We start from the raw sequence: 6,699 nt of genomic DNA on the forward strand, positions 1-6,699 counted from the left end.
GTCGAACGTTGGATTGTGGCAAATATTATCTCAAAATGAAAATCAATCATGGTCAACCATGTTTGTTTTAATGTTTATAATATTTATCTAACGGTTTATATGCCTTGGCTTTATGATATTGATCCTTTGGGATTCTTGGTTTTTAGCATTAATCCATTCAATTTATTACTGCCTTGGGTTTATAATATGAATCTTTTGGGTTTATTAAGGGTTCATATTACTGGGGTATAATATTATTCATGGGGTTTACACTTAATCCTAGGGTTGAATATGAATATTCATAATTTAAACCCAAGGAATTAATATTATAAACCCAAGGTATATAAACCATAGAATAAAGATGGTTGACAATGGTCAACCATGGTCCAACGTCACATTTTGATCAACCATTCTCAATCATGTTTATTTTAGAGTTGATAGTATTTATCTTAGAGTTTATATACCTTGGGTTTATAATATTAATCTCAAGGGTTTAATAGTATTCCCTTGGGTTTATAATTCCTTGGGTTTTGTATTAATCCATTGGGTTAATATTATTTCCTTAGGTTTATAATCCCTTGGGGTTTAGTATTAGACCCTATGAAGCCTTACATTAATGAACCAAAGGGATTGATATTATAAACCTAAGTGTTAATACTAAAACCCCAAGATATTATAGACCCAAGGGACTAATATCATTAAACCCAAGAGGCTAGTATTATAAGTCCAAGGTATATAAACCCTTGGATGACCACTATTTATATTGATCCTAGAGGATTACTATTATATATCTATGAATAATATTATACCATAGGAATATGAATCCTTACATTAATATATCGAAGGGATTGATATTATAAACCCAAGGGTTTAATACAAAAAACCCAAGGGAATATAAATCTTGGGATATTTAGTATTAATCCCTTAGGTTTATTATCCCTTGGGTTAATATTATTCCCTAGAGTTTATCAATCATGAAAAGGATTCTATTGTGACAAATATTGTCTCAATATGAAAATCAATCATGGTCAACCATGGTATAACATCGTATTGTGACAAACATTGCTTCACAATATGAAAATCAACCATGGTGAACCATGATAAATCATGATCAACCATGGTTAATAATCATGGTCACATTGTGACAAATATTGTCTCTTCTTCCAACATCGCATTATGAGAAACAGGGTCATCCATCATCAACTATGGTCAACCATGGACAAAGATCCAATTCTGACAAATATTATCTCAATATTATAATTAACCTTGGTAAACCATGGTCCAACATTGTATTGTGATAAAGATTGTCTCAATATGAAAATCAATCATGGTCAACCATGGTCCAATGTCGCATTATGACAAATATTGTGTCAATATGAAAATCAACAATGATGAACAATGGTCAACCATGTTTATAATTCCTAGGGTTTTTAGTATTAATCCCTTGTGTTTATTACATGGGGGCCTCACTTAATGAACCTATGACATATCACGTGTGTTCATGACATACAAAGAAATACCCCTAATTTGACTGTATATTGGAAAATACCTCTAAAAGTCACATTATTTAACCCCCTGCCAATATGAACCCAATACACCTCCCAAATTTAAAAAATGCCCAACTTTCACTAGATATTGTAGGTATCCATTTTTTCATTAACATTTTTTATGCACCTTTATATTTTTTCATTAACTTTGAGCTCCATTTTTTATACCTGCCAATATAAAAACCCTTTACACCCTATATATCCCCCAATATATTAAGTCAAATTTTACTCAATATATACCCCCCAATATGAACCCACGTGGTATGGTATTGCTCCACCAATGAAGCCCTCGTGGTTTATTACTACCTTGGGTTTATAATATATTTCTAGGGTTTAATATAACTTCATGCGTTTTATAATCATGGTCAACCATGGTCGACCATGCTCCAATGTCACACTGTGACAAACATTGTCCCAATATGAAAATCAAGAATGTTCAACCATCGCTAACCATCGTCATTCATGGTCAACCATTGTTAAATTTCACATGGTGAAAAAGATTGTCTCAATATGAAAATCAATCATGGTCAACAACAGTCAATCATGGTCAACCATGGTAAATATGAAAATCAACCATGGTCAACTTTGGTCAACCATGTTCCAATGTCACATTTTAACAAATATCATCTTTATCTAAAAATCAACCATGGTCAACAATCATCAACCATGGCCAAGCATGGTTAATCATTGTAAACCATGGTAAACTATGGTCTAACGTCGTATTGTGACAAAGATCATCTCAATTTTAAAATCCACCATGGTCAACCATTGTCAATCATGGTCAATGATTGTTAATAACTATGGTCCAATGTCGTGTTGTGATATATATTCTCAAAATGAAAATCAACCTTCGTCAACCATGGTCCACCGTCGCATTATGACAAAGATTCTCTCAATATGAAAATCAATCATGGTCAACCATCATCCAACGTTGCATTGTGACAAAAATTGTCTCAATATGAAAATCAACCATGGTAAACCATAATATCAATAATATCAATCCCTAGGGTTTATAATTTCAATCCCTTGGCTTTATTAATCGAAAGGTTCATATCCCTAGGGTGTACCATTATTGATAGGTTTATATTATTAATCCTTGGGTTTACGATAAATCCCTTCTATTTATAATCCATTAGATTTATAATATAATTTTCTTGGGTTTATAATATCAATCATACAGTTTATATTCTTAGGTTTATTTCTCAGCCTAGGGTTTGAAATGTTAAGCCCTTGCGTTTATTGATTTTAGGGTTTATATTCCTAGGGTTTAATATTCTACCGTGGTCAACCATGGTCCAATGTCTCATTATGGAAAATATTATCTCAGTATTAAAATCAACCATAGTCAACCATCACATTGTTACAAAGATTGTCTTAATATGAAAATAAACCATGGTCAACAATTTTTGTGTTAAGGTTTATAATATTTACCTAAGAGTTTATATTCCTTGTGTTTACAATATTAATCCTTTGAGTTTTAGGATTTTTAGAATTAAACCATTGCATTTATTAGTGCCTTGGGTTTATAATATCAATCTGGATTCATATCCCTAGGGTATAATATTATTGATGGGGTTTATAAATAATCTTAGGGTTTAATATGAACCCTTAAATTAATAAACTCAAGGGATTGATATTATAAACCCAAGTGTTAAAACAAAACTCCAAGGTATTATAAACCCAAGAGAATAATACTATTAAACCCAAGGGACTAATATTATAAATCCAAGGTATATAAATCCTTGATGGCCATGATTGATATTGAACCTAGATGATTAATATTATAAACCTATGAGTAATATTATAACCTAGGAATATCAATCCTTATATCAATATACCCCCAGGATTAATACAATAAACCCAAGGGATTAAGACTAAAACCCCAAGGGAATATAAACCTTGAGGATTTTAGTACTAATATCTTGGGTTTATTATCCCTCAGGTTAATATTATTCCCTTTGATTTATAATCCCTTAGGGTTTTAGTATTAACCCCTTTAGTGTATTATTCCTTTGGGTTTATAATATCAATCCCTATGTTTTATTAATCTAAGGGTTCATATTTCTATTACATTATTTAAAATTAAATAATAATAAATAACATTTAATATTTAATAATAATTATTATAAAGAAATAATTATTATATAGAAATAATTATTATTATTTATAATGATACTCCTAATATTTTTATTGCAATGTCCACGGGGCTTTGGATTGATGGTGAATGGGTGCATTGTTAGACACTCCTTGCGATAAGTCACTGGTTTAAATCCCCCGTGGGTGCTTAGGTAGTATTATATATATATATATATATATATATATATATATATATATATATATATGATTGCAATAATTTTTTTGTATTATTATTTCTATTGTTAGATATTTATCAATGATAGATATAAATGAAGTCTTGCCTTATATCAACTATATTAATATTTTTTATGTGGTTGTGCTAATTTGTATTATGTAAATATTTTTTAGGCAAATATGTCAAACCTACTTCCAACCCTCACTTCAGACATATTTACACATTACCCTATACTAACCTATAAAACACTAAGTTGTAAAATACACCTTTGAAATCAATACATTAGATTGAAAATTACTAATTTTTCGAAATCAATAATAAATAGATATAAATTATTGAGTATCTAAAAAACACATTAAAAAAACTATATACTAACATTTTTATATGAATAGAAATAAAATTGATTAAACTGGTCCCGTACTACTTTTTATGAATTTATTTGTTTGTTATTTTTATTTAAACTTGTTCTTGAATAAATAAAATGTTAGATCAATCTTAAATAGAATACGATATCTTGACACCAAATTTCCACCTAATTATATCCTTTTTAATATATAAAATCAAATTCCAATTCGTTTGCACCAATTTTTTATATTATTCATTCATTGTTTTGTTGATAGAAATCCTTCCAATTTTTTATCTAATACATCTCTTTACGTTATTTCTTTATATTATAATAAATAAATAAATAAATGTTTTAAGCTTTTTATTCTTTTAAGAGATGGTAATTAACATGCATTGAAGCCCATATAATTTATTGGATTTTAAAAAATAAGAAATTGATAGAATTTTTTTTAACATATTATTTATACAGGAAAGAAACCTTTCTAAATCACCATAATAATTTTGTAGTAAAAAAATTGATAGTGTAACAAAGAAATATTGTCGGCCTGGATTATGCCGTAAAACTGCTTCTGCTTGGCTAAGAGCTCGTCTTCCTCGGACGTAAGGAAACAGGGTAACGGCCCAAGACCCAGAGGCATCTGGCAGGAGTGAAAGCCTGCTCCCTTACGGACCACCAGCGGGTTATTATAGGTGGCGTGGTTTTCCTTGATAACGGTGATGAGTCAAACCGACATTCGCGGATAGCAGCCAGAGATGGTTGTCCTCACTGTTGGTTTGACCCCTGAGTATAATAGGTTTTGCCACCTTCGGAAAAAAAAAAAAAACAAAGAAATATTGATAATATGACGGATGTTTTAAAAATTAAAACTGTTCATTAACAAACCTAACTAAATTCATCTTATCAAATGACCATCTATATATGATGATGATAATCTCATTGCCAACTACAAGTATCAGATATACAAATGCATATAAAATATATATAATGTTATTGCCAATTACAACGGTGAGAAAACTATATAAATGCATATAAAATTATAGGTGAGAAAACTCAATCTTCCCCTTAACCCGAACCTTAACAGCTATATAACATCCACACCAACGGGGATTATCGAAGCGCCATCCAACCATATGGACAATACTACTCGCAAGGCCTGAAAAATGAAGGGCTCTTCCAGTGAGTGGGAGGTGGTGGGCTTGAGAAATGGAATTGGCGGGCAAGGAAAAGTTGGAATTTGCAGGATTTAAGGAGTCTGTGCAAGAGGAGGAAGGCCTGGAATAGTCTTTTTTGGAGATGGGGGAAAGGTATGAGGAGGCAGCGGAGAAAGTTTGGGTAGAGGAGGAAGAGTAGGCAGAGGAGGAGGCGCAGGAATTTTGGGAAGAGGAGGAATAATGGGCAGAGGAGGAAGTGGAGGAATTGTGGGGAGAGGAGGAATTCTTGGCAGCGGAGGAATTTCGTGGAGAGGAGAAATTTTGGGCAGAGGAGGAATACTAAAATTGGCTAGAGGGGGATGATTGGGAAGGCTACAAAGTGGAAGCTTAGGCAACAAAGGAATTGTGGGTATCTGTTGGCTTGGTTTCGAAGATTGGTCAAAATTCTCAGCCACTGCTCGACCCTTAATCATTCTCAAAATAGCTTCCCTGTAACACGATGCAGGTACAGTTTCATGGCGATAGCTGAAAGACGGTGCATTATACGTGACAACTCCATTGGATTCTGACAGTAGCGTGAGCCTTGATGGTTCAGAGTTTGAGGGAATCCTGCAGAAGTCGTAAGGGCTTCTGAGCGGCTTCACCCAACACTTGTTCAATGGATCACCAGAGTGAAAAATATTGGAAGGAAGCTCCACCTTGAATTCTCCATTTTCATCTGTTTCTGCTGTGATGGATACAGTCATAGTTTTCCGGTTGAGGCTGCATTCTAGAGCTACCGAAGCACCTGTTTGTTCATCAAGAGGAAGGAGTGATGTCAGTAAATCTCTCTTTCTTTTGGATCATAAAAATAAAATATATTAATAAATCATATTTATGTTAATGAACATTAACCATCTTCATTATATTTACATTTATCATCCTTTCCATCTCTCTATTACAAGACACTCATACCATACCAGATATAACGTAGCCATTTTGAGAGGGCCTGCCCTCTAAACATGCATCACAGAACACATTTCCAGTAACCACGACAGATCCAGAATCCTTCTCTTCAGCTGCCAGAATTAGTGGCGGCACCCAGAGCCAAGTAGCTTAAGAAAAAGCCAAGCACAATGGATAGTGCAGGAATTTCAAGCAACGCCATGATCGGTGAAGAAATTGAACTATGGAGACGTGTATATAAGTAACTCAGTTGTGCTTTCGCAGCACTAAGAGTGGGTTCTATATATAGTGGCCCGCTCCACATTTGCTTTGTCGGTTGGGCGGTCACTGTAAAATAAGGAGGAAAACTATCGATTTGGGCGGCATGTACGTCGTAGGCACATGGGTTTTTTCGAAGTTTACAGATTCCACGTAATCGTT

At 33.1% G+C, this 6,699-nt stretch overlaps 1 pseudogene; it reads right to left on the bottom strand.

The window, feature by feature from the left end:
* Window positions 1-5,323: 5,323 nt before the first annotated feature.
* On the bottom strand, window positions 5,324-6,481 carry LOC149202437 (uncharacterized; annotated as a pseudogene).
* Between the last annotated feature and the right edge of the window lie 218 nt (window positions 6,482-6,699).

This window comes from Pinus tabuliformis, chromosome 2_1 (genome assembly GCF_031772625.1).
Source record: "Pinus tabuliformis cultivar Carrire ecotype Pingquan chromosome 2_1, CPIR1, whole genome shotgun sequence".
Classification (NCBI taxonomy): domain Eukaryota; kingdom Viridiplantae; phylum Streptophyta; class Pinopsida; order Pinales; family Pinaceae; genus Pinus; species Pinus tabuliformis.